This window comes from Balaenoptera physalus (assembly GCF_965194825.1).
Source record: "Balaenoptera physalus genome assembly, chromosome: 15".
NCBI classification, from domain to species: domain Eukaryota; kingdom Metazoa; phylum Chordata; class Mammalia; order Artiodactyla; family Balaenopteridae; genus Balaenoptera; species Balaenoptera physalus.
Genome location: NC_138894.1, coordinates 48925645 through 48933214, shown reverse-complemented (window position 1 = coordinate 48933214; position 7570 = coordinate 48925645).

Sequence of the window (7570 nt, the reverse complement as noted above, 5' to 3'; positions counted from 1 at the left end):
AATCCATACTCTTCACCTCTGCACTAGGCCTCTCTGATAAATAAAGAAGATAGATGAATGAGACATGGCTCCTCCTCTTAAGGATTCACTATCTAGTATAGGAAGACGCTGTAATACTTGATTATATTTTATAACAGCTTCATTGAGATACAATTCACATATAACTCACCAATTTGAATTGTGCAATTCCATACCTATTAGCAGTTACTACTCATTTCTCCCACTCCCAACTCTAGTCCTGGGAAACCACTAACCAACTTTCTGTCTCCATCTATTTACCTATTCTGGACATTTCATACAAATGGAATCATACAATATGTGGTCTTTTGTAGCCGGCTTCTTTCACTTAACCTAATTTTTCAAGGTTTACCCATGCTGTAGCATCCATGAGTACTTCAATTAGGGCTGAATATTATTCCATGGTATGGATATGCTACATTTTGCTTATTTACCCAATCATCAGTTGATAGGCACTTGGGTTGTTTCCATTTTTGACCATTAAGCATAGTGCTGCTATGAACATACATGTATAAGATTTTATGTAGATATATGTTCTCATTTCTCTCAGGCATATACCCAAGTGGAATTGCTGAGTCATTTGGCAATTCTAGAGATATTTAACCTTTTAAAGAACTACCAGCCTATTTTCTAAAATGTACCATTTTACATTCTCACCAGCAGTGTATAAGTGTTCCAACTTCTCCACATTCTCCCCAACACTTGTTATTATATTCATATCCACTATAGTCCTCTTAGTGGGTGTGAAGTGGTATCTCATTGTGGTATATTTGCATTTCCCCTGTGGCGAATGATATTGAGCATCTTTTCATGTGCTTATTGGTCATTTGTATATCTTTTTTTTCATTTTCTGGTTCCCAGCATGGGACCTCCACACCACAAGCAAGCTGGGGTGAAGGTGATCAGGGGCCAATATCCTGGGCCATGCTGAGCCTAAGGTATAACCTCCACCGTATGAGTGGGGGCTGGATGGAAGAAGGGAGCTTGTGACTTCTCAGCTACACTTGCCAGAATTTAGCGTCTGTGGCTCAGAGCTGGCGGGAGTAAGAAATGCTGGTAGCCTGCCCCTCCCAGTGAAATATCGTATCCCTTGACTGTGAGCTGAGGGGAAAAGGAGCCCCATCTTCTTGGTAACACCTGTCCAAACTAGAGATTCCATCATGCTGAGCTAGGAAGCTGGGACAGAGAGAGCAAGCAAATCATGGCTCAAGTAGATTTTTCTGAGTAACTCTTTCTTCCTTTAATGTATTCCCTTAGGACAATTCCCAGAGACATTAAATGCTTTTATTTTTTTATAATTTTCACCAGCTGTGATTGCTTCACTGGGGAATGGTCTCCAATGGGTCTTCCTGCCTCTTTTCTAGAAATGGAACTCTCACTTGATTACATTTTCAATGTAAGTAGTTAAGAGCAGGGCATCTTTAAGAGTCAATCAAACAGAATGAATTTAAGTCCAGACTTTAAAAGTTGCCAGTGTACAGTAAACTTTGGGCAAGTTACATAACACCTCTGTGTTTCTATTTCCTGAGCTAGAAAATATGGAATAAAAAATATCTATCTTTACAATTGTTGTGAGGATTAATGAGATTTGAGTAACATGGCTTAGTACATAGCTCTCAATAGATGTTAGCAATTATTAGTAATAATAATGTTAAAAATAATTATTGTCATTAGGATGTTCCACCAAAAATTAAACTTGTATTGCTTTTTTTCTCTCGCTTTCCTAGTGACAGAGATTTCCATAGAGGACAAGTTATTCTGATGCACTGAAGTTCCCTTCCCAAAGGGAAGTGTGTAGCTTCTCTGGAGTCCCATCATGTCAGCTGGGCCAAACAGAGCTTGGTACATCCATTGTCCCAGAAAGGGCATATATAAATTATATTGATATATTTTTTCAGGATCAAAAGGTGATAGCTACCCCATCCCTGATGGTATTGATGTCCAAGGATAGTAGATCCAAGATCACAGGAAGCAGACATCTGAACCAGCTGTGTTTCTGGGGTTGTCACAGGGAGGTGTTTTGAGTCTTGTGGTCTTGTAAGAGCCAAGACTTAAAAATTGTGACTTGGGGAACCCATCAAAGACACACTAGCAGAATTCAGCTCTGACCAAGTGACATTTCTCTCTCAAAGCTATAGCACCCTGAGTAAAAAGTTGCATCAAAAGCAGATGTACATTGTCTAAAGCAGTGGTTTTCCATGGGGAACAATGTTGACCCCCAGGGCATATTTGGCAATGCTTGGAGACATTTTGGTTGTTAAAACTTGGGGTGGCAGGTACCGCTGGCGCCTAGTAGGTGGAAGCCAGGGTTATTAAACATCTCACAATACATAGGATGGCCTCCTTCAACAAAGATTTTTCCAGACCAAAATGTCAAATATGCCAAAGGTGAAAAACTCTTTTCTATAGGAATGTGTAGTAAGACTCTTCAGCATCTAGGCTTGGTTGCCAGTCTTACTTACTAAAATTATCAGACTCTCCACTCTCCCTGCTTAGTGTATATGTCCGCCTGAATGGCTATATTATACCCTGGAGCAAATAATTCCAAAATCTCAGTGGCTGAATACAAAAAAAGTTTCTTTCTTATTCATGTTACATTCCTTCACAGGTTGAAATGCTTATCACACAAGGGACCCAGGCTGATGAAGACCATTTCAACACATGCTTGCATAATCACTGCAGCAGAGGGAAGGTAAGGACAAATAACAGAACTTAAAGGCTCCTACAAGGAGTGAAACATGTCATTTCACATTTCATTGGCTAAAGCCAGTGATGGACACTTCTTTCTTCAAGAGAACAGAAAAGTATATGCCAGTATACTACATCAGGGGTCCCCAACCTCCAGGCTGCAGGCCTGCAGCAGTCTGTTAGGAACCGGGCTGCACAGCCGGAGGTGAGCAGCGGACGAGTGAGCCAAACTTCATCCTCCGCTCCCCATCGCTCACGTTACCGCCTGAACCATTCTCCCTCCCAATGCCCCCCACCAGTCAGTGGAAAAATTGTCTTCCACGAAACCGGTCCCTGGTGCCAAAAAGTTGGGGAGCGTTGCACTACATGTTTAGAAGAATAGGATTTTTTTGAACAGCTCTAATGACTGTCACACAGTGAATATCCTTCTGATTATTCTTTTTAGGTTATGTAAACCTGTAGAACCTTGGAAAATTTGAGGGAGCGATCAAAGAGGGAAATGCTTTTTTACCCCTAGTATGGCATTTAAGGTCTACTTTATGTAATTAACTGGAAATAAAATGTGATCATATTTGTGCTCAGTTTGTGGAGTAGTGAATTAAGGTCACATTTTGAGACACACACACACACACACACACACACACTACAGTGGGGGCAGAATAATTGTTGTCAATTCTACCTCACGGGTCAGCAAAGGTTTAATAAGTGAGTTACCTTTAGCTCAGTCCTAAACTATGAGTTAGGTGTTCACTGAGTGAAATAAATTATCCCACAAAGAAGCTGAATAAAAGTTTCAGAAACATTAAAGAGCTTAGAATATTTGGGGAACTGCCATGAGGTGCTTACAGGTAAGGGATGGGGATTGGTAAGATATAAGGCTGAGCAGGTAGGAAAGAAAAATGTCAGAAAGAATCTCAGTATACATTTGGGCTTTATCCTAAAGACAAAGTAGAGCTATTAAAGGATTTTAATCTGGAAACTAATCTGATAGATTTAACTTTTAGAAAAATTTATCAGAGAGCTCTGTGGAACATGAATTAGAAGAGGCAAAGCTAGAGGCAGTGAGATCATGTAGTAGTTAATTACCATAGTCCAGGGAAGATGCTGAGGGAAAAGTTATGAGAATTGATATTAAAGAAGTAGATCCCCCCTCTCAGCTCTCTTTTAGCACCTTCTCTTCATCCAATTGTAATAGTTGGGGTGACTCATTGCTCACTACTGGACCCTCTTCTCCATCTACTCTCTTCCCTTAGTGATCCCATCTAGCCTATGGATATTAAATGTCTTTCCATATACTGATGACTTCTAAATTTATCTTTCTCACCCCAGCCTTCAGACTTACACACCTAACTACCACACGGCATACCCACTTTAGAGGTTTGTCATCACAAATTGTTGTATCAAAAATGGACCTCCAGAAAATGACCATTTATAACTCTTAAATAAATAATTGACTGAGGCTATAAGATCAATAGATGCTTAAACCATTATGTGAAAAGTTATAATTAAGTAGATATTCACATGATGCAAAAAAAATCAACTTGATAATGGTGGAATCAGGCCATCACCCCCTGATACCTCTTTAGCTAAAAGCCATAGTCCATACGTTATGTGTTGACTGAGGTGCTACAATATGAAGTACAGCACCGAAAGTGTTGGATACAAATCTAATCAAGCTTTTGGATGTAACTTCTAGTTTACTGGTAAAACAGAGATAGAGGAGCAAGCTGAATGAGATCAGAAGGAAACAATCAGGCAAATCCAGTATGTCAAGTATACCATAGGACAACTGAACCAACCAATTTGTTCACCCAGGCAAAGGCATGGGGGAAAAAAGGGCAAGAGGGGAAAGGATGGTTTCGTTTTAAAAAGAGACTTAGAAACATAACACTTAAGAGCAATTTGAAACTTTGTTTGAATAGTGATTTGAATGAACCAATTGTAATGGTCCTGGAAAAGAGAGATTTCTGGACTGGTGAAGTCTTGATAATGGTACAAATAACCAAGTCTAGGAACGATAAAGAGAAAATTAGTATATTTAGTATATAACATGCTAAAAATGTAAGTTCTTGTGAGACTTTTATGTAGAAATGACCATAGACCAATAGTTCTCAACCAAGAGCAATTTTGACCCACAGGTGACATTTGGCAATACCTGGAGACATTTTTGCTTGTCTCATGGGAGAGGGTGTAGGATACTACTGGAATCGAGTGGGTAGAGGCTAAGAATGCTCCTAAATACCTTGCCATGCACAAGACAGTCACCCACAACAAAGAATGATTCAGCTCAAAATATCAATAGTGCTGCGATTAAGAAACCCCATAAGAGGCAATCAAATGTCTACACAAAGAAGGTGGAGACCAGGGTTGATTTGTTTACTTTGACTTTTGCACAGCTCCTGGCATATGGTAAGCTCTAATATTTGATAATCCCCTTTATATTGTGTAAGCCTCCAGATTCTTCAACAATTGGAGAAACAGTCAAAGAGAGAAATATTGTTTTGGGTGGGCTGAAGCTTAGATGACAGGTCTTAGAAGGATTTATAAATGTACATCGTTAGCATATAAGTGGTATTAGGAACCTAGCAGTGGTCCTTGAATCTCACTGTGGATCAAAATCACTTGGGAAATTTTGAGATGACACGGATGCTTGGTCTAACCCCAGAGATTCTAATTTAAATGTTGCAGAGTGGGGAGGGGGGCAGGTGATAAGCATCACATTTTAAAAAAAATCTTCATATTATTTTATTTTAATGTGTAGCCACTATTGGAAATCTAAGGTTTGTTTTTTTTTTTCTGAACACGAATGAACTGTATTCATTATGATGAGTTTATTCATAAGACATGCTGCATTCAGTGTGGTAACTCAAGCAGTTAACTGTAGTTTTAACAGTTTTTCTGGGTTTGCTAAAGCGAATAGGAACCCACTGTTAGTCTCTTTTGGTAAAATAAAAGACTGGAAAGTCCTGGGCACAACATAGAGGAAAGAATTTAAAGACTTTGGGAAATAAGAAAGTAGATTAAATGGATCTTGTGTCTCACCCTTATATCCTGACAGGGTCCTGAAGACTCCTCTCCTTTGCCAATAAAAATACAGTGACAAAGGAAGTACCCAAATATTTAAAAGTGCTTTGCTGGCTCTTTTTTTATTTTTTTCTGGGCTGGGAATACTGTGGAAGGAGCTATAATAAAAATGGTATTCCTGATCTCAGGGGGGATGTGAGAAGCCAGCTGAGGCCTGGCCCAGGTGATGACTGTTAACAGTCTGAAAAAAAGTGGGTATTGTTTTATTATTTTTTTAAATAAATTTATTTATTTATTTATCTATTTATTTATTTTTGGCTGCGTTGGGTCTTCGTTGCTGCGCGCAGGTTTTCTCTAGTTGTGGCGAGCAGGGGCTACTCTTCGTTGCAGTGAGCGGGCTTCTCATTGCGGTGGCTTCTCTTGTTGCAGATCACAGGCTCTAGGCACACGGGCTTCAGTAGTTGTGGCACACGGGCTCAGTAGTTGTGGCTTGCGGGCTCTAGAGCGCAGGCTCAGTAGCTGTGGCGCACGGGCTTAGTTGCTCCGCAGCATGTGGGATCTTCCCGGACCAGGGCTCGAACCCGTGTCCCCTGCACTGGCAGTCGGATTCTTAACCACTGTGCCACCAGGGAAGTCCGTGGGTATTGTGTTAATAGCCAGATGCTACACTCAGGGATCAGGGAATGGCCTCAGTAGCAGAAATCTCTGGCTGTGGCTAATTAATCATGGGGTCCCCAGGAATGAAACAGACAGACAGCAATTAAGGTGTGTCTTGATTTATTTGACCAAAGCTATTCTAGGTCTGGTGAACAGAGGTCTCACTGGAGCCAAAGTGCTAGAGAATTTTGGGTTCACAGGCCCAGCATCACCCAATGAAAGAGAGGCTAGTACCTGTGAGGAACGATCCTGCTGTGACACTACACAGGCATACTGTCAACCTTCTGCCTTGTCTTTCCTAGTGGGGCTGGCGGTTGTTAACCTGAATACTTGTACATTAAGGAAAGGGAAACACTTAAACTTGGGAAATATTAGATATTGGCTCAAAGTTATCACTGATTCTTAGGGACTTGTAATTCCACTGTAGTCAGCTGTTTAGAGTTGGGGATCATTATGAAGCCCAGGTGATAAATTGAATTCTGACCTGAGTTTATTTCATGGTTGGCTGAGTGGGACTCCCAGAACTATCCTGGGGTCATTTTCTCAGATCCTGAGTGAATTGTGGGAAGGGATATTTTAGGAAACTGGCAGATCCCACACAATTTCTTACTTACCCCTATAAAGTCAGGACTATTATTTTAGGAAGGGCCATTTGGCACTCTCTTTCCCTGCCAAAATAAGGAATGAACAGGAGCACTACAGCCCTGAAGGTTGCTTCCTGAAAGGTGTAGATTTGGTGATTAATAGGCTGGTGTGGCTTTTGCAGTCTCATAGGTCTTGGAGAATGACAGTGGATAATTGGAAACAAAATCAGTAGAGGCTCCAGTTGTGGCTGCCATGGCAGTTTTTTTCTCCTTACTAGAATAAATGAATGTATCTGTTAGCATTTATGGTGCAGTTACTGATCTTGTCAAAATATTTTTTATGTATTTTGGTTGATAGGCACCATCAGAAGTCTGTCTTCATTGACATAAACACCAATAAGTCTTTATTGTCCTGCCTCAGGGATACACAAGCTTTCTGGCTCTGTGCTACAGTCTAGTTTGCTGGGTCCTTGATCAAGGTCCCATTTTGATCCAATATGCATAAAACATCATGCTGATAGGGCATGAGGATCAGAAAGTAGAAATGCTCCCAGATGCTTTTGTAAGTCATATATGTGAATGTGAAATTATGTAAGAAT